The sequence below is a fragment of the Capra hircus genome, chromosome 4 (assembly GCF_001704415.2).
Source record: "Capra hircus breed San Clemente chromosome 4, ASM170441v1, whole genome shotgun sequence".
Classification (NCBI taxonomy): domain Eukaryota; kingdom Metazoa; phylum Chordata; class Mammalia; order Artiodactyla; family Bovidae; genus Capra; species Capra hircus.
In genome coordinates, this window is record NC_030811.1 from 92,796,788 (window position 1) to 92,819,015 (window position 22,228).

The 22,228-nt window shown below is 39.6% G+C and overlaps 1 pseudogene; it reads right to left on the minus strand.

Annotated features, from left to right (window-relative positions):
* LOC102188648 lies at nucleotides 13,045–13,543 on the minus strand (annotated as a pseudogene).

Here is a 22,228-nt window from a genome sequence, read left to right on the forward strand (position 1 = left end):
CTAGGAGTTTTATACAAAAATATATCAAACCAAAAAGATGAATCTCAATAAATATACCTTACTCTTGTTTCCAGGCACTTTGAAATTCAATACCTAACATGCTTTTCAAGAATCTTGAATATGTTTCTCAGAAAGTGTTTAACTTTTCTAAAAGTACAGAAGCTCCCCAAATTGTTTATTTTGCTTATTACAATGTCTGTGGGGAAATACTATTGATTAATAGAGTAAACTTTAGGGTAGGAGGGGATTCATGCAAATCAGATTGCATGTCAGAAATACAGTTGAAATGTTTTGTGATGAAGATACTAGAGCAGTGAACTCTCCCCATGCATCTGACATTGACAGCTGGTAATCAGTAACTGGCCTCTATTCAAACAGGCTCATGCTCACAGTATTCTGTCACTTTTAGGTTCTTTTGCAGATTACCCAGTCACTTCTGCCAGCAATAATATGGACCATTTTCAAAATTCTAAGTATTCATTGTTCTAAAGTCCATCACAAAATTTTAAAGGAACCTGCTAGTCTGAAGTCTGTGATATTTCTTGACATAATTGAATACCCCAGGATTACTACAGGCCCTCTGTAGCCCCTCTTTCCTCTGAATCTAAAAGCACCCAGTCTAGCTCAGGATGGGAAAGAGTTTGCTAGTACCCAGGAGAAGGAAATGGCAACACACTCCAGTGTTCTCGTCTGGAGAATCCCAGGGACGGGGGAGCCTGGTGGGCTGCCATCTATGGGGTCGCACAGAGTCAGACATGGCTGAAGCGCCTTAGCAGTAGCAGCAGGGGTAGGATCAGCAAAATTTGGGAGGTTAGGATTTTACGTTTGATAAATATAACAACAAGAGCTGCCTGCCAGTTACATGTTGTGGGGGTCATGTTTGCAGTCTTTTTTTCATCAGTTCACAATATATTCTATTGTAGATAACTGAAAATATACCTATGACAGCTTAAAGAACTAGAGGTATTTTCCTACCTTATAACATGAATGTCAATGGTAAGCTGCTCAAGGTCGATGCAGACACTCAATAGCAAGTGTCAGGGATCTAGGCTCTTCCTTCATTCATTGTGCATTACTGTGCCTAGCATGTTGTCTTCGCCCTCATGCTGGTCATTTCCTGTTCACAACACAACCTATGTGCCAACAGGCTTGTCCACAGTCCAGGCTAGGGGAAAGGAAAAGACCAAAAACCTGTGCCAGCCATGTCTGTTCCTTTATTTTTCTTTTACGTTAAAGAAATTATATGAAAAACAATACATTGACGAAAGCTTGGGAAATATTTGCAATATAAATGAAGATAAGTAATAGGTAAAAAGCTCTTTACAGATAAACTTTAATGACTAAAGAAAAACATCAAAGTAAGAGGAAGATGAACACATGCTATCAGTTCAGTTCAGTCGCTCAGTCATGTCTGATTCTTATTGACCACGTGGACTGCAGCATGCCAGGCCTCCCTGTCCATCACCAACTCCTGGAGTTTACTCAAACTCATCTCCAATGAGTTGGTGATGCCATCCAACCATCTCATCCTCTATAGTCCCCCTCTCCTCCTGCCCTCAGTCTTTCCCAGCATCAGGGTCTTTTGAAATGAGTCAGCTCTGCGCATCAGGTGGCCAAAGTATTGGAGTTTCAACTTCAACATCAGTCCTTCCAATGAACACTCAGGACTGATCTCCTTTAGGATGGACTGGTTGGATCTCCTTGCAGTCCAAGGGACTCTCAAGAATCTTCTCCAACACCACAGTTCAAAAGCATAAATTCTTCTGTGCTCAGCTTTCTTTATAGTCCAACTCTCCCATCCATAATGACTACTGAAAAAAACAAAGCCTTGACTAGATGGACCTTTGTTAGCAAGGTAATGTCTCTGCTTTTTAATACGCTGTCTAGGTTGGTCATAACTTTCCTTCCAAGGAGAAAGCATCTTTTAATTTTATTGCTGCAGTAACCATTTGCAGTGATTCTGGAGCCCCCCAAAACAGTCTGCCACTGTTTCCACTGTTTCCCCATCTGTTTGAGAGAGGGCATCAGAGGGCAGACAGACTGAAACCACAATCACAGAAAACTAACCAGTCTAAGCACATGGACCACAGCCTTGTCTAACTCAGTGAACACATGCTATAGATACCTTATAAATGAAATATAAATAGTTCTTTACTATGTGAAAAGAAATCAATCTTTTCCAGAATAAAAGAATTAAGATCTACTCATATACCATTCTTTAACTTTCACATTGACAAATATCAAAAAGTTTAAAAAAAGAGGAAGGGTGTGACAAGCAGTACTCGCACACATTGTTTATAGTACTAATAATATCAACTGGTACAATTTTTTAATAGGACAATTAGCCAATGTCTACAAATTTTAAATATGGATATGTCATGACCCAGAATTTTTACCGAGAATTTATACTGTTTATATAATTCCATATATGTACAAAGAAATGAATATAAAAATAAGGTGGAGAGACATAGCATTTGGTGCATTAGATGACTGTGGTGGTATTCCTTAAGGTGGTCCCACAGCAAGGACTTCAAAATAGCCGGCTGAAACTAATGCCAATAGGGAAGTTTTCCAAGCAGCTATCAACTAAGGCTGTGTTGTTCAGTTGCTCAGTTGTGTCTGACTCCTTGTGAGTCCGTAGACTTCAGCACACCAGGCTTCCCTGTCCTACACTATCTCCTGGAGTTTGTTCAAATTCATGTCCGTTGAGTCAGTGATGCCATCCAGCCATCTCATCCTCTGTTGCCCCTTCTTCTCCTGCACGCAATCATTCCTAGCATCAGGGTCTTTTTCAGTGAGTCATCTCTTCACATCAGGTGGCCAAATATTGGAGCTTCAGGATCAGAATCAGTTATTCCAATGAATATTCAGGGATTGATTTCATTTAGGATTTACCAGTTTGATCTTCTTGCTTTCCAAGGGATTCTCAAGAGTCTTCTCCAGCATGACAGTTGGAAAGCATCAGTTCTTTGGTGCTCAGCTTTCTTTATGGTCCAGCTCTCACGTCCATACGTGACTACTGGAAGAGCTTTGGCTATATGGAACTTGGTTGGCAAAGTGATGTCTCTGTTTTTTAATACATTGTTTAGGTTTGTCATAGCTTTTCTTCTAAGGAGCAAGCATCATTTAATTTCATGGCTGCAGGCACCACCTGCAGTGATTTTGGAGCCCAAAAAATAAAGTTTGTCACTATTTCCATTTTTTTCCCCTTCTATTTGCCATAGTGTGACAGGACTGGATGCCATGATCTTAGTTTTTTGAATGTTCAGTTTTAAGGCAACATTTTCACTCTCCTCTTTCACCTTTATCAAGAGGCTCTTTAGTTCCTCTTCACTTTCTGCCATTAGGATGGTGACATCTGCATATCTGAGTTGTTGATACTTCTCCCAGCCATCTTGATTCCAGCTTGAACTTCATCAAGCCCAGCATCTTGCATGATGCCCTCTACATGTATGTATGCAGGTCAAGAAGCAACAGTTAGAACCAGACATGGAGCAACAGACTGGTTACAAATTGGGAAAGGAGTTCGTCAAGTCTGTAAATTGTCATCCTGCTTATTTAACTTATATGCAGAGTACATCCTGCAAAATGCTGGGCTGGATGAAGCACAAGCTGGGATCAAGATCGCTGGGAGAAATATCAATAACCTCAGATATGTAGATGATACTACTCTTATGACAGAAAGTGAAGAGAAGCTAAAGAGCCCGTTGATGAAAGTGAAAGAGGAGAGTGAAAAAGATGGCCTAAAGCTCAACATTCAGAAAGCTAAGATCATGGCATCTGGTCCCATCACTTCATGGCAAATAGATGACAAAACAATGGAAACAGTGAGAGACTTTATTTTGGGGGTCTCCAAAATCACTGCAGATGGTGACTGCAGCCATGAAATTAAAAGACACTTGCTCCTTGGGAGAAAAGTTATGACCAACATGGACAGCTTATTAAAAAGCAGAGATGTTACTTTGCCAAGAAAAGTCCATCTAGTCAAAGCTATGATTTTTCCAGTAGTCGTGTATGGATGTAAGATTTGGACTATAAAGAAATCTGAGTGCTGAATAATTGATGCTTTTGAACTATGGTATTGGAAAAGACTCTTGAGAGTCCATTGGACAGGAAGAAGATCAAACTAGTCAATCCTAAAGGAATTCAGTACTGAATATTCACTGGAATATTCATTGGAAGGACTGGTGCTGAAGCTGAAACTCCAGTACTTTGGCCACCTGATGTGAGGAATTAACTCATTGGAAAAGACCCTGATGCTAGAAAAGATTGAAAGCGGGAGGAGAAGGGGATGACAGCGGAAGAGCTTGTTGGATGGCATCACCGACTCAATGCACAGAAGTTTGAACAGGCTCTGGAAGTTGGCGATGGACAGGGAAGCCTGGCGTGCAGCAGTCCATGGGGTGGCAAAGAGCTGAACACGACTGAGCAGCCGAACAGAACTGAACTCTGCATGTAAGTTAAATAAGCAGGGTGACAATATACAGCCTTGATGTACTCTTTTCCCAGTTTGGAACCAGTCCATTGTTCCATGTCCAGTGCTAACTGTTGCTTCTTGACTTGCATACAGATTTCTCAGGAGGCAGGTAAGGTGGTCTGGTATTCCTGTCCCTTAAAGAATTTTCCATGGTTTGTCATGATCTACCCCATCAAAGGCTTTAGCATAGTCAGTGAAACAGAAGTAGATGTTTTTCTGGAATTCCCTTGCTTTTTCTGTGATCCAGTGTTTGTTGACAATTTGATCTCTGATTCCTCTGCCTTTTCTAAATCCAGCTTGTATATCTGGAAGTTCTTGGTTCATGTACTGTTGAAGTCTAGCTTGAAGGATTTTGAGTTTTACCTTGCTAGCATGTGAAATGAATGCAATTCTGAGGTAGTTTCAACATTCTTTAACATTGCCCTTCATTGGGATTGGAATGAAAATGGACCTGTTTGAGTCCTGTGGCCACTGCTGAGTTTTCCAAATTTGCTGGCATCCTGACTGCAGCACTTTAGCTGTATCATCTTTTAGGATTTGAAATAGCTCAGCTGGAATTCCATCACCTCCACTAGCTTTGTTTGTAGTGAGGCTTCCAAAGGCTTTCTTGACTTCACACTCTAGGATGTGTGGCTCTAAGTGAGTGAGCACACCATCATGGTTGTCTGTGTCATTGAGACCTTTTTTGTACAGTTCTTCTGTGTATTCTTGCCACTTCTTCTTAATATCTTCTGCTTCTATTAGGTTGATACCATTTCTGTTCTTTATTGTGCCCATTTTTACATGATCTGTTCTCCTGGCATCTCTAATTTTCTTGAAGAGAAGTCTTGTCTTTCGTTTTCTATTGTTTTCCTCTATTTCTTCACATTGTTTACTTAGAAAGCCTTCTTATCTCTCATTGTTAGTTTTTGGAACTCTGCATTCAGATGGGTATATCTTTCCTTTTCTCCTTTGCCTTTCACTTCTTTACTTTGCTATTTGTAAGGCCTCCTCAGACAACCATATTGCCTTTTTGCATTTCTTTTTCTTTTGGGATGGTTTTGATCATCACCTCCTGTACATGTTACAAACCTCTGTCCATAGTTCTTTAGGCATTCAGTCTATAAGATCTTATCCCTTGAATCTATTTGTCACTTCCACTGTATAATCACAGTTCAGTTCAGTCGCTCAGTTGAGTCAAACTCTTTGTGTCCCCATGGACTGTAGCACGCCAGGCTTCCCTGTCCATCACCAACTCCTGCAGCTTGCTCAAACTCTTGTCCATCGAGTCAGTGATGCCATCCAACCATCTCATCCTCTGTTGTCCCCTTCTGCTCCTGCCTTCAATCTTTCCCAGCATCAAGGTCTTTTCCATTGAGTCAGGTCTTCATATCAGGTGGCCAAAGGATTAGAGCTTCAGCATCAGTCCTTCCAATGAATACTCAGGACTTGCAATGAATATTCAGCCCAAGAAAATAAAATCTGTCACAGTTTTCATCACTTCCCCATCTATTTGCCATGAAGTGATGGGAGCAGATGCCATGATGTTAGTTTTTGAATGTTGAGTTTTAAGCCAGCTTTTTCACTCTCCTGTTTCGCTTTCATCAAGAGGCTCTTTAGTACCTCCTCACTTTCTGCTATAAGGATGGTGTCATCTGCATATCTGAGGTTATTTCTCCAACAATCTTGATTTCAGCTTGTGTTCATCTAGCCTGGTATTTCGTATGATGTACTTTAACATCATGTAAGTTGAATAACCAGGGTGACAGTATACAGCCTTGACATATCTTTTCCAAATTTGGAACCAGTCTATTGTTCCATGTCTGTTTCTAACTGTTGCTTCTTGACCTGCATACAGAGTTCTCAGGAGGCAGGTGAGGTGGTCTGGTATTCCTATCTGTTGAAGAATTGTCCACAGTTTGTTGTGATCCACACAGTCAAAGGCTTTGGTGTAGTCAATAAGGCAGAAGTCTATGTTTTTATGGAACTCTCTTGATTTTTCTATGATCCAATGGATGTTGGCCATTTGATCGTTGATTCCTCTGCCTTTTCTAAATCCAGCTTGAACATTTGGAAATTGTTGGTTCACATACTGTTAAAACCTAGCTTGAAGAATTTTGAGCATTACTTTGCTAGTGTGTGAGATGAGTGCAATTGTGCAGTAGTTTGAACATTCTTTGGCGTTGCCTTTCTTTGGGATTGGAATGAAGACTGACCTTTCTCAGTGTATAAGCATAAGGGATTTGATTTAGGTCATAGCTGAATGACACAGTGGTTTTCCCTGCTTTCTTCAATATAAGTCTGAATTTTGAGATATGGAGCTCATGATCTAAGTCACAGTGAGTTCTACGTCTTGTTTTTGCTGACTTGACTATGACTTTGAATGTGCAGCTAAGGGTCTTCCAACTTACTTGAGCAATTCCTGACTCTTCCTTATACCTTTACAAATATTTGAGGAGGCACTGCCCCTAAATTACAAGCCAGTGTGTGCCCAGCCATCCCCAGTCCAAGCTTGCTTTCCATGTGTATTAGTTTTCTGTTGCTGCCTAAATAATAGCCAAAAACTTAGCTTAAAGCAACACACATTTACAATTTCAGTTTCTGTGAGTATGAAGTCTGTGGACAATTTAGCTGGACCTTATACTTAGAATCTCACGAGGCTGTAATCAAGGTGTTGGCCAGGGCTGAGTTCTCATCTGAGGGCTCAAGTAGGAAGAATGTGCTTCCCAGCTTATGGGTTGTCTGCAGCATTCAGGTCCTTGTGTCTGTAGTATTCATGGCCACTTGCTTTACATAGCTGCAATGGAGGAGAGAGTCTGCTGAGACTCTTGTGATGTAACATAACCATGGGAGTGATATTCTCATTCCCCTACCGTATTCTGTTGATTGGAAGCAAGTCACGGATCCCACAGACACAAAAGGGGAGGTGAGAATACTAGCACGTGAGTACTTAGAGGTAGGAATCTTGAGTCACAATAAAACCTGTCCACAGCACCATGTGATGGAAAGAGTCTAGGGGCCCTGTACACCCTGCTAGGCCTTTGCCAAGGGCTTTCTGCTTTGGATGAGCCATATGCTCTTTGTGCTATTTTGAGATGATACTTGCTATAGCACCACTTGTATTTTTATTTATTTTTAATTGGAGGATAATTGCTTTACAATATTCTGTTGGTTTCTGCTCTACAACAACTCAAATCAGTCATAATTATTTTTATTTTTATGTCTGTTACTCTAGGAAATGTGTCAAAGCGGATCTTCCTCTGATTTATGTCAAAGGGTGTATAGTCTATGTTCCTCTAAGAGTTTTATTGTTTATGACCTTATACTTAAGTCTTTAATCCATTTTGAATTTGTTTTTGTGTATGGTGTTAGGGAATGTTCTAATTTCAGCCTTTTCCATGTAGCTGTCTAGTTTTCCTACCCCATTTATTGAAGAGACTCTTTGTCCCATTATATACTCTTGCCTCCTTTGTCAAAGATAAGGTGCCCATAAGTGTGTGGATCTATCTCTGGGCTTTCTATATTTTTCCATTGGTCTATATTTCTGTTTTGGGGCCAGTAACATGCTATCTTGATGACTGTATCTTTGTAGTATAGTCTGAAGTCAGGAAGGTTCATTCCTCCATTTCCATTTTTCTTTCTCAAAATTGCTGTGACTATTCAAAGTCTTTCGTGTTTCCATACAAGTTGTGAGTTTTTTTTCTAGTTCTGTGTAAAATGCCATTGGTAGTTTGATAGGGATTGCATTGAATCTGCAGATTGCTTTGGGGAAGTATAGTCATTTTCACAATATTGATTTTTCCAGTCCCAGAACATGGTATGTCTCTCCGTCTGTTTGTGTGATCTTTGATTTTATTCATCACTGTCTTTTGTTTCAAACTGTATAAGTTTTCAGTATACAGATCATTTGTCTTTCAGGCAGGTTTATTCCTAGGTATTTTATTCTTTTTGTTTCATTGGTGAGTGGGATTATTTCCTTAGTTTCTTTTTCATTTCTCTTTGCTAGTGTATAGGAATGCAAGGGATTTTTCTGTATTAATTTTATATCCTGGGGCTTTACTAAGTTCATTGATTAGCTGTAGTGATTTTCTGGTGGAATCTTTAGGGTTTTCTATGTATAGTGTCATGTCACCTGCAAACAGAATTTTACTTCTTCTTTTCCTGTCTCGATTCCTTTTATTTCTTTTTCTTTGATTGCTGTGCCTAGGATTTCCAAAATTATGTTTAAGAATAGTGACAAGCGTGGGCACCCTTGTCTTGCTCCTGATTTTAGAGGAAGTGCTTTCAGTTTTACACCATTGAAGATAATATTTTCTGTGGGTTTGTTGTGTATGACCTGTATTAAGTTGAGATAAGTCCCTTCTATGCTGATTTTCTGGAGAATTTTTATCATAAATGGGTGTTTATATATGGTAAAAATAGAAAAAAAGCTTTCCCTGCATCTATTGAGATGATCATATGTTTTTTTTTTCATTCATTTTGTCAATATGAAATCACATTAATTTGTGTATATTGAAGAATCCTTGCATCCCTTGGATAAACCCCAATTGATCATGGTGTATGATCTTTTTAATGTGTTGTTGGAGTTGTTTGCTAGAATTTTTTTTTTTTTTTTTTGCATCGCTGTTCATTGGTGATATTGGTCTGTAATTGTTTTTTTCTGGTATCTTTGTCTGGTTTTGGTATCAGGGGGATGTTGGTCTCTTAAATAAGTTTGGGAGTTTTCCTCCCTCTGCATATTAGTCCCCTCAGAGTATCTTTCAGGGCAGTCAACCCCTGTCCTTTCCCTGGTGTCTGAAGCCTGAGCCTTGTTACCCAGCCCTCGCTTGACACAGTGGGCATGGAAACAAGGATTTCAGACTGGTAAGTTCTAGTTGGCACTGATCTCTGTGGTGAATTCTCTCCACTTCGCCTTTCACACACCTGTCATTGCAGTCCCCTCTGAGGTTTCAAAGCTCCCCCCTGTCCCCAATCTTAAGAGGATTTGACACTTTTCCTCTTTCACAGTTCCCTCCTAGAGGTGCAGGTCCCATCCGAGTTCATTTTTTTCTTATATATTTTGCCCAACCCTGTTATATGCCTGCCTTTCTGGATGTCTGGGATCTTATGGCAGCACTCAGAAGGTGTTCTGTAGGAGTTGTTCCATATGTGGATGTATTTTTTGATGTATTTGTGGGGAGGAGGAGGATCTCCATGTCTTATTCTTCTGTTATCTTGAAAGTCCCCACTGTGTTCCTTTTTTATTGAGGAAGAGCAAGGCTTTCCAGAAGCTCAGCTCAGTAGACTTCCTCTTATATTTTATTGGCTAGAAGTAAGCTCACATGACTACTTCCGAACTAAGAACTGATCCAAGAGGATCAGATAACTATAGTTGTTTAGACTAAGGGAGATTTACTCCTTGGGCTGTGGTAAGGATCAAAAGTCTCTGAGATCAAGGTACCACAGGCACCATCTGAACAATTTAAACTTTCCCTCTGTCAGTAAGGAAAGATTATTGGACATTGTACAAACAATGGAAAGGTGCTTTCATATCCACAGTGTATCTCACTCTTCTTAAAATTAAATCACTAGTATTAGTAAATAGCACATGAAACAAAAGTATAAAATATAGCAGTAGTTGATTGAGAACATTTTTTGGCCTCCATTTTCATGTGCTACCTAGGTTTTAGGTATGAAGGGTTCTAAATGACATTCAGAGTTCCTGTTAATAACTTGATTTATTAATGTGCTTCAGACCCATGGTATAAATAAATTATAATACTCAAGAACTTAATTTAGATTCTGGTATTTAGGACCCTTTGAGGTATGTTAATTAAATCTCAGTGTTCTCATTCGTAAAACAGAAATGCTATCATTTATTTTGGGGACGTATGCTATAATGTGGTTATAAGGGTTAAATTCTTAGCACAGACTATGGCATTCTATAATGTGTGCTAAGGTGCTTCAGTCATGTCTGACTCTTTGTGACCCTGTGGACTATGGGCCACCAGGCTCTTCTGTCCATGGGATTTTCCAGGCAAGAATACTGGTGTGGGTTGCCATTTGTTTCTCCAGGGGACCTTCCCAACCCAGGAATCGAACCCACACTCTTATGTCTCCTGCATTGGCAGGTAGGTTCTTTACCACTAGCGCCACATGGGTTGGGAAGATCCCCTGGAGAAGGTAATGGCTACACACTCCAGTTTTCTTGCCTGGAGAATCCCTTGGACAGAGGAGCCTGGCAGACTGTAGTCCATAGGGTTGCAAAGAGTCAGACACGACTGATCAACTAACACTTTTGTGGCATTCTGTAAGTTACCTATGCTGCTGCTGCTACTGCTAAGTCGCTTCAGTCATGTCCAACTCTGTCTGATGCCACAGATGGCAGCCCACCAGGCTCCTCTGTCCACAGGATTCTCCAGGCAAGAATACTGGAGTGGGTTGCCACTTTCTTCCCCAAGATAAAGACTGCTGCTGCTACTGCTGGCTGCCAAGTCACTTCAGTCGTGTCCAACTCTGTGTGACCCCATAGACGGCAGCCCACCAGGCTCCCACATCCCTGGAATTCTCAAGGCAAGAACACTGGAGTGTGTTGCCACTTCCCTCTCCAATGTACGAAAGTGAAACGTGAAAGTGAAATCACTCAGTCGTGTCTGAGTCCAAGCGACCCCGTGGACTGCAGCCTACCAGGCTCCTCCGTCCATGGGATTCTCCAGGCAAGAGTACTGGAGTGGGTTGCCATTGCCTTCTCCAAAGTTACCTGTAAATGTTTGCAATCTCAAATGTTTGCACTCTCAATTACAAAGTTACCTATAAATGTTTGCAGTTGAGATTGTGTACTTATTACTATTCCTATATCCATGACTTATTGAATTATTAAAAGTGACCTCAATTTACTATTCACTGAGTAGTATAAAAAGTGGGAGAGAGGGACACAAGCTATAATACATTGAGAAATTCTGGCCTCACTTTAGTTAGGTGAACATAAATAAATTTAGTTACTATCATACTAAATAAATACTAAAAAGTTAGTATTAAATAAACTCATATTCCCAACATATTCCCTAGGAATCTCATAGGAATCAAGGCTGCTCCAGGAGTTTTTGGAAGACTAGACAGAAGTGGGATTTTTTTTTGGATACTCCATCAAAGCAATTGCAATGTAGCTGCATTTTTGTATACTATCATGTAAGAATTGAATCGCCAGTCTATGTCTGATGCAGGATACAGCATGCTTGGAGCTGGTGCATGGGGATGACCCAGAGAGATGTTATGGGGAGGGAGGTGGGAGGGGGGTTCATGTTTGGGAACGCATGTAAGAATTAAAGATTTTAAAATTTAAAAAAATAAAATAAAAAAGTTGAAAAAAAAAAAAAACCTAGTTTAAAACCAAACTCCTACAGACAAATAAACAACCAACAAAGTCTGAGCTGTTGTCTACAAAGACAGAATTTTTTTTTATAATTGATGTATATAGCTGATTTACAGTATTGTGTGTTTCAGCTGTACAGTAGAACGATTCAGTTATACATATATACATATGTGTGTGTGTATTATAGGAGGCTTCCCAGGTGGCGCTAGTGGTAAAGAACCTGCCTGACAATGCAGGAGATGTGAGGCTCCGTTTGATCCCTGGGTTGGGAAGATCCCCTGGAGGAGGGCATGGCAACCCACTCCAGTATTCTTGCCTGAAGAATCCTATGGACAGAAGAGCCTGGCGGCCTATAGTCCACTGGGTCACACAGAGTCAGATATGACTGAAGTGACTTAGCACGCACACACATGTACACACACACATACACACACACGTTTTCTGATTTTTTAAGGATTATAAATGAGTTACATTTTTATTTACATTTAGCAGTCCCCTCCCTGCTGTGTTCTGGAAAGTGAATGGCTCATACTTGGACTTCATGTAGGCTCTGAACAGGAGGAGGTTGAGGGTCGTAAAACACCTCATCAGATAGAAAAACATAACCCAATTCACCCCAGGTTTCATAATTTTGGTCTCCTAAAAGGACAGTTATCACATGATGTTTTATTATTTTTTTAAAAAAAGATTATACTAAATAGAATTCCTGACATCTATTTAGTGCTTCTCGGTGTGAGGGGAGAGTGCCAGCATGTGGTACCAACAAGGAAGACTGGTGGGATCTGTGGGGCAAGGCCTCCAACTTCCCAGTGACTCTATTACCAGGAACTCCTGAGATGAGTTGAGACTTTTCAGGATGTGGTTTGTGGCAGATAGCATGTGAGGAAAGCCTGCCAGCTCTGTCCTGGATCCCTAGGCTGGCACTGAGTTTTAAAGGCAGAGAGCATGAGGTAAGGGGCCAGGCTGAGGTGCCTTTGCGAGCAGTGCTGCCTGAGTGAGGCCAGGCAGCGGGGCTCACAGGTTCCCTTAAGAGGTGAGCAGTGAGTCAGGGTGGAGGGACCGATTCCAATGTAGTCAGGAAGGCTGCAGATCAAAAACAGTGGCTACTGATCTGGCATCAGTAACATGACTGTGTCAAAACCACGATGGCTGAGAGTGGTACCAATATGTTGTGGTTGGAGAAAGTGGGCAACCAGCATTTGTTTGCAGAAGAGATGACGCTCTGTGAGTGGCTCAGCTAATAGCTCAGCTCAGCCTCTCTTGGACAGTGTTTCCCATAAAACCTCTGAGTTACTTGCGTAGCATATTTCTGTGCCCATTCTCTCGCTAGTGTGTTATAATCTTTCTGTCAGCCTTGTAGGTGTGGGCTGTCTCTGGCACCAGAGGCTCATCAGGCTTGGGTCACAGAGCAGGGAACAGATGAAAAAGAAAACTTTTGACAGTCTCAGTGCTAGAGACCGTTGGGACGACAGGGTGTCAAGGCAGATGCTGCTGCTGCTGTTGATGTTGGGGTGTTAAACATTGGTTGTGAAAGCAGCGTTTGAGGGCTTGAAAGGATAATCTGCAGGCAAGTGGATGGTCAGGAAGAAAATGCCTCCTTGGTAGGGACTGTCCTTCAGGCCCATGAAGGTGGCCTGCCAGGGGAACAAATCATCTCCCACAGGTCCTGCAGAGCAATGGGCAGGAGGGTCCCTCTGCAAGCCAGTTAATTTCTCCTGGGTCTACTTCAGCACCATCCTTCTGCTGCTGGGGATGGGGGCTCCTGGTCCAGGGCTACCAGAGGTAACCTGCTGCTGTCTTGGCCCTGACTTTTTTCCATTATAGTATAAGATATTGAATATAGTCCTGCATGCTATAAAGAAAATCCTTGTTGCTTACCCATTTTTCATATGGTGGTGTATAATTGTTAATCCTGTGCTTGAATCCCTCCCCCCAGCTTTTCTTTGGTAAACATAAATTTGTTTCCTTGTCTGAGTCTGTTTCTTCTTTGTAAATCAGTGCATTTTTATTCCTTTTTAAATTGCACATATAAGTAATATCATATAATATTTGTCCTTCTCTGGCTTATTTCACTCAGTGTGATAATCTCAAGGTCCATGGCATTATTTCACTGTTTTTTATGACCAAGTATTATTCTGCTGTTTATATTTACCACATTTTCTTTTTCATTAATCTGTTCATGGACACTGAGGTTGCTTTCATGTATTGGCTATTCTGTATATTGCTTCTGTGAAAATTGGGGTACATGTATATTTTCAAATTAAGATTTTCATCTTTTGTGGATATATGCCCAGGAGTAGGATTGCTAGATCATATGGTAACTCTAGTTTTTTAAGGAACCTCCATTACTGTTTTCCATAGTGGCTACAACAAAGACAGATTCCATTTTTAATGATATTTTTAAAGCTGTCCTGTCAAATACAGAGCAGACCCCACCCTCAGCCTATTAAAATAAGTAAACTGATAGTTTCATTTCTAAGCTTAGCGCTGCAGAAATTAGGACTGTTCATCCTTTATAATATCAAATCACATAAACTGACCACAGGTATGAGATAAAAAGAAAAATAAAATTCTTCAAAGAGCAAAAAGACATATGAAGCACAGAGATTCAGAAAGAATTGTAGTCATTTAAAATGAGTGACCTGGGGATGTACAGGCCTACACATGGCTGTGTCAGTTTCTCTTAGCCCGATTTTGTGTTAAAATAGCTCTTTGACTAAACATGCCACGCCACAGGGGTTTCACTCCATGCCACGAAACATTATTCAGTGAAGAGCTAAGACAACCAAGAGACTGTTTATTCCACAAGCTTTTTTGAACATCTATTAACATTACATATAAGACACTAGGCAAAGGTTGTGGAGGGTAAGTTTTATTTTTGGTCGTTTTTTTAAAGTTAGTGCTTTAAACTTCTAAGTAATTATATTATCTTTTTGATGCTAAAATGTAAAATGTGTTATAGCTTAATACATATGATTTTTCCAAGGGATTAAAACAGGAAAACATGTGAAGCCAATGAACATTTTGAGGGGTGAAAAATAGCTTGCTGTGATTCTAAAACTTGAAAAATCTAATTACTACATATGGGAAAAGACATGTAGGACTATGAGAAGACTTCTCTATATCCATTACTTAGACAAAGTTTCTTATAAACTTGGATCATTTTGATTGTTTTCCCTAATGTTGATATGATATCTGTGTCCCTAGTATGAAAATCTTCCAACTTGTCCCATCATTCTGGATGAAGAGTTCTCCAGTTCAGAATCCAGTTATTTGTTTAGTTTTACTAGTGTTTATTATGTCAAGAAAATTTATTACTTTCTGTGATAGTGTCATCCTTCCAGGTTGGCCTCTCTAAACCCACGGTTTGTGAATCCTTTTGATGTAAAGAGTGATGACAATTTGGGCTTACTCTAGTCAAAAGTTGGTCTTCTAAACCCTTCCATATCTAACAGTTACTGCCTTCTCCACACAGCACCCTGAATAACCAACCAATTCTTGCCACCCATGCCTGTCCCCCATCCTGCTTTCTTTCCTCCCCTTTCTATAATCATACCACAACATCTTTTTTTTCCCCCCCTGATGAATAATAACAACCAGTACCTCAAAAATCTATCTTTAATACTAAGGAACTCAAAGCCTGAAGGTCTAATGGGAACATATTAGAGAGGGCTTCCCATAGCAGCATAAGTTTTTTTTTTTTTTTTTTTTTTTTTTGTCTGAGCTAACCCAAAAGATATTTACAGTGGTTGTATAGAGACTCTGTCTTTGCCCTTATCATCCAACCTGGGGACTAACTCCCTATAAGGAAGTATTTATATCTTATTAAGTAGCACATAATTTGCTGGATTCTTATTGACAAGGTCATAAACTGTAGCTTATTTTTTCTTGTTTCTCATATATGAGGTTTATTTAATTTGTTTTCATTTTCCTTTTATTGATTGGCCATTGCTGAAACATGAATTGTTTATGTGCTGGATGCTTAGGAAAATATTCAATTTTGAAATGGGAGTAGGGTAAGTGATACTTTGGTGGCCAAAACTTACAATCCCATCTCAAAAATCTCTAGAACAGCAAAGTCAATATTCAAGAAGAGTATGGATTATTTAGCTGTTTCGTACTCATATTTTAATAGATTCAGCTATTATTTTTGCATTAACATGCATTTAATAATGGTGTTTTGTAACATCAATTCTCACAACTAGGGGTAGACTGACATTGTGGGTGTCCTAGAAGAATTACTGAGGGTCACTTCAAAATGATTTAAAATATTTCAATATTTTATTCAAATATTTTATATGATTTATTTAATTTTGTATGTTTTATTTAAATAGATATTTTAATTTTTATTTAAATATAATCGTTTTACAATGTTGTGTTAACTTCTGCTGAACAATGAAGTGACTCAGCTATATGTACACATATATCCCCTCCCTCCTGAACCTCCCTCCCACTTCTTGCCCCTCTAGGTCATCACGGTGTACCACATGGGGCCCCCTGTGCTTCGCAGGAGCTTCCCACTAGCTGTCTGTTATGCACATGGTAGTGTATATGTGCTGTTTCTGTTCTCCCATGTGTCTCAGGCTCCCCTTCCCGCTCTGTCCATATGTCTTTCTTTATGTCTGCATCTCTATCCCTGCCCTGCAAACAGGCTCATCTATAAAATTTTCCTAGATTCCGTACATATGAATTAATATACGATATTTGTTTTCTCTGACTTCACTCTGTGACAGACCCTAGGTCCATCCACATCACTACAAATGACCCAAATTTCTTTCTCTTATGGCTGAGTAATATTCCATTGCATATATGTACCATATCTTCTTTATCCATCTATCTGTCAGTGAACATTTAGGTGGCTTCCACATCCTGGCTATTGTAAATAGTGCTACAGTGAACCCTGGGGTGCCTGTGTCTTTTTGAATTATGGTTTTCTCCAGGTATATGCCCAGTAGTGGGATTGCTGGGTCATACCCTAGTTCTATTTTTAGTTTTTTTCGGTAACCTCCATACTTTTCTCAATAGTGGTTGGATAGGTTTACTTTCTCACCAACACTGCAAGAATGTTTCTTTTTTTTGACACCATCTCCAGCATTTACTGCTTGTAGCTTTTTTGATGATGGCCATTCTGACTGGTGTGGGATGATGCCTCATTTTAGTTTTGATTTGCATTTCTCTAATAATGAGCAATGTTGAGCATCTTTTGATAGGTTTATTGGCCATCTGTATATCTTTAGAGGAATGTCTATTTAAGTCTTCTGCCCATTTAAAAAATTATTTAGTTTTGGCTTTGCTGGGTCATCATTGCTATGCAGGCTTTCCCCTAGCTGCAGTGAGTGGGGACTATTCTCTAGTTGCAGTGTGCAGGCTTCTCCTTGCAGTATTTTCTCTTGTGGTGGGGCACAGGCTTTAGAGCAAGCATTCTTTAGTAGTTGGGGCACATGGGCTCAGTAGTTGCACCCGGGTCTGGAGCACAGTCTCAGTAGTTGTGGCACACAGGTTTAGTCACATTGTGGCATGTGGGGTCTTCCTGGATCAGGGATCAAACTCGTGTCTCCTGCATTGGCAAGTGGACTCTACCACTGAGCCACCAGGAGAGCCCCCCACCCATTTTTTGATTGACTTTTTTCTGATGTTGAGCTGTGTAAGCTTTTGTATATTTTGGAGATTACTCTTTTGTCAGTTGCTTCACTTAAAAATATTTTCTCCCATTCTGGTTTATCTTTTCGTCTTGTTTATACTTTGCTGTGGAAAAGCTAAGTTTAATAAGGGCCCATTTGTTAATTTTTGTTTTTATTTTCATTATACGAGGAGGTGGCTCAAAAAAGATCTTGCTGTGATTTATGTCAAAGCATGTTCTGCCTACGTTTTCCTCTAAGAGTTTTACAGTGTCTGACCTTACATTCATGTCTTTAATCCATATTGAGTATATTGTTGTGCATGGTGTTAGGAAGTGTCTTAATTTCATTCTTTTACATGTAGCTGTCCAGTTTTCCTGAAGTCACTTATTGAAGAGACTGTTTTTTCGCCCTTGTGTATTCTTGCCTCCTTTGTCAAGGATTAGGTGGCTGTAGTCTCTGGTTTATCTCTGGGCTTTCTATCCTATTCTTTTGATCTATGTTTTAACTTTTGTGCTGGTATCACACTGTTTGATTACTGGAGCTTTGTAGTATAACCTAAGTCAGGGAGCCAATTGCTCCAGCTTCACTTTTCTTTCTCAAGATTGCTTTGGCTATATGGGGTCTTTTGTGTTTCCATACAAAGTGTGAATTTTCTTTTGTTCTAGTTCTGTGGAAAATGCCATTGGTAATTTGATAGGGATTGCACTAAATCTGTAGATTACTTTGGGTAGTATAGTCATTTTAACAATATTTATTCTCCCAATCCAGGAGCATGGTATTTGTTTCTGCAGTTTAATTTCTTTCATCAGTGTCTTATACTTTTCTGCATATAGATCTTTTGTCTCTTAGGTAGGTTTATTTCAGGTAGGTTTATTCCTGTATTTAAATATTTTATTTTTTAATTTATTTTTATTTTATTTTTTTAATTTTAAAATCTTTAATTCTTACATGCGTTCCCAAACATGAACCCCCCTCCCACCTCCCTCCCCATAACATCTCTCTGGGTCATCCCCATGCACCAGCCCCAAGCATGCTGTATCCTGCGTCAGACATAGACTGGCGATTCGATTCTTACATGATAGTATACATGTTAGAATGCCATTCTCCCAAATCATCCCACCCTCTCCCTCTCCCTCTGAGTCCAAAAGTCTGGTATACACATCTGTGTCTTTTTTGCTGTCTTGCATACAGGGTCGTCATTGCCATCTTTCTAAATTCCATATATATGTGTTAGTATACTGTATTGGTGTTTTTCTTTCTGGCTTACTTCACTCTGTATAATCGGCTCCAGTTTCACCCATCTCATCAGAACTGATTCAAATGAATTCTTTTTAACGGCTGAGTAATACTCCATTGTGTATATGTACCACAGCTTTCTTATCCATTCATCTGCTGATGGACATCTAGGTTGTTTCCATGTCCTGGCTATTATAAACAGTGCTGCGATGAACATTGGGGTACATGTGTCTCTTTCAATTCTGGTTTCCTCGGTGTGTATGCCCAGCAGTGGGATTGCTGGGTCATAAGGTAGTTCTATTTGCAATTAAATATTTTAAAACATTTCTTTATTAGAGTTAGAGGTAAATCAGTTTTCTATGAATACTTCTTATCTTCATAATTAGGAATATATTACTTGGACAGAATACAACATATCATTTCAGAGTATTTGGGATTATTTTTGTTTCACAAACTTGTCTTTGCTCATTATCATATAGCATCAGTCACTCATACTCACTAAAGATAAAGTTTGTATTTTCTTTCCCAGTATCTGCTCTACTTTCAGCTTCTGCACAGGCAAGGTATTTCTGATTTTTTCTCCTTTGCTTTTTTTTTATGATTTTTCTGAACTAAATATATTCTTTGGAGACAATTAAATGGTTTCCATTTTTAAATGAAAATTTGAATCACTTGTTCCTGGTCACCTGCCCTGAGGCTGCCAACTGCTGGAAAACTTTGGCTTTGTTCATCCTCAGAATTAAGACCTAGAGTGGCACTGCGTAGCCTGCACATAAGTGTGGCAAAGATTTTCAATAGAGACAGACCAGTGAGGGTGATGAGTGTTTGTTATTTCCACTCGGGATGCTATCTGTTTCAGGGAAATCAGGGCCAATTGACCTCTTGCCAGTTATGTAAGAAGTCCCATGTGGAAATCTGTGTTAGCTGGCATCATATTACTATTTTTTTCCGCAGTGATATTTTAGTACATTTTATAGTTGGCTTCCAAAGCAGCTGCCCAGTTAAACTACCTCTTGATATGATTTGGCTTGCAACTATCATAGTTATTGAATTAACATTCCGGACAGTACTTCCTTCTAATGTCAGGAAAACCCCACTATATCAGCTGCCAAGGAGAGAAGGTCTTTGTTATACCCAGCTAATATGCAGTGGTGTTGTATCTATCATATATTAATCTGCACAAGCTTCACAACTTCTTAGAGCCTTGGGAAGCAAGACTGTTTCTTTTCAATGTGGTTGGTTTCAAATTAAATCATTTGATAGACCATAGACTTTTTTTCTCTATGTGAATAAATGGATACAAGGAATTTTTTTCTACTAAAAATTCTTGATTGAGTACAGATGAGCAGGAAGGATAGGGATTTGTTTTTTACTAAAAGAAAAATTATTAATCACATCAAAAGGGTACTACAGTGTTGTGTTGTTCAGTCACTAGGTCATGTCTGACAGTTTGAGACCCCATGGACTGCAGTACACTAGACCTCCCTGTCCTTCACTGTCTCCCAGAGTTTGCTCAAACTCGTGTCTATTGAGTCAATGATGCCATCCAGCCATCTCATCCTCTGTCGTTCCCTTCTCCTCCTGCCTCAGTCTTTCCCAGCATCACAGTCTTTGCCAATGAGTCAGCTCTTCCCATCAGGTGGCCAAAGTTTTGGAGCTTCAGCATCATTCCTTCCAGTGAATATACAGGGTTGATTTTCTTGACTGACTGATCTCCTTGCTGTCCAAGGGACTCTCAAGAGTTCTCCAGCACCACAGGGTACTATACAACTCCCATTTTTAAGATTTTTTTTCAGTGATGGTTTAAAGTAGAAGTTTGTTCTTCTTTTCTGTTTTCTAAAACTGCTGCTGTCATATTTCTTTTCCTTCAAATATTTTAAGGTATCTCTACCTTCTTAGTCCTGCTTGAAAACACTACCCTATAGATAAAAGAGTTTAAAATTTAATACATGGTTTTCCCTAATGGTATTAGTGCTATTCCTTATGAAGTTAATAATAATTTTCCGCAGGTTTAACTGCATGTCTGCTTTATGAATGGGAAGGTGATCATTCAGGGAAGAGGACTGAATGGCTCTGATGATGTGGTTTAGGAATTGCTTCATCATGGAGTCCTATGTAAAAATTTATCAGACTTGCCCAGGAGATTCTCACAATAGCCTCTCATGTGGAAATTTGGTTCAGAGAAATACTGAAGCAAAGCAAAAAGTTTTAAAAAGTAGTGCTAGTTTGCATTCCCACCAACAGTGTAAGAGGGTTCCCTTTTCTCCACACCCTCTCCAGCATTTATTGCTTGCAGACTTTTGGATTGCAGCGATTCTGACTGGTGTGAAATGGTACCTTATTGTGGTCTTGATTTGCATTTCTCTGATAATGAGTGATGTTGAACATCTTTTCATGTGTTTGTTAGCCATCCGTATGTCTTCTTTGGAGAAATGTCTAGTTCTTTGGCCCATTTTTTGATTGGGTCATTTATTTTTCTGGAATTGAGCTGCATAAGTTGCTTGTATATTTGTTTGTCAGTTGCTTCATTTACTATTATTTTCTCCCATTCAGAAGGCTGTCTTTTTGCCTTGCTTATAGTTTCCTTTGTTGTGCAGAAGCTTTTAAGTTTAATTAGATCCCATTTGTTTATTTTTGCTTTTATTTCTAGTATTCTGGGAGGTGGATCATAGAGGATCCTGCTGTGATTTATGTCGGAGAGTGTTTTTGCAAACTAGTACAGCCACTATGGAGAACAGTGTGGAGATTCCTTAAAAAATTGCAAATAGAACTGCCATATCACCCAGCAATCCCACTGCTGCGCATACACACCGGGGAAACCAGAACTGAAAGAGACACATGTACCCCAGTGTTCATTGCAGCACTGTTTATAATAGCCAGGACATGGAGACAACCTAGATGTCCATCAGCAGATGAATGGATAAGAAAGCTGTGGTATATATACACAATGGAGTATTACTCAGCCATTAAAAAGAATTCATTTGAATCAGTTCTAATGAGATGGATGAAACTGGAGCTGATTGTACAGAGTGAAGTAAGCCAGAAAGAAAAACACCAATACAGTATACTAACATGTATGTATGGAATTTAGAAAGATAATAATGATAACCCTGTATGCGAGACAGCAAAAGAGACACAAATGTATAGAACGGACTTTTGGACTCTGAGGGAGAGGGAGAGGGTGGGATGATTTGGGAGAATGGCACTGAAACATGTGTACTATCATGTAAGAAACGAATCGCCAGTCTATGTTCGATACAGGATACAGGATGCTTGGGGCTGGTGCACGGGGATGATCCAGAGAGATGATATGGGGTGGGGGGTGGGAGAGGGGTTCAGGATTGGGAACATATGTACACCCGTGGTGGATTCATGTCAATGTATGGCAAAACCAATACAGTATTGTAAAGTAAAATTAAGTAAAAATAAAAATTAAAAAAAATATATCCTGAAAAAAAAAAATGTAGTGCTGTATTTGAGAATAGAAAATAAATCTTAGTCCTTCCAACCAGGTATGCAAATGACTCTGATAAGGATTCTTGTGTGGGTCCTAGACTATTAATA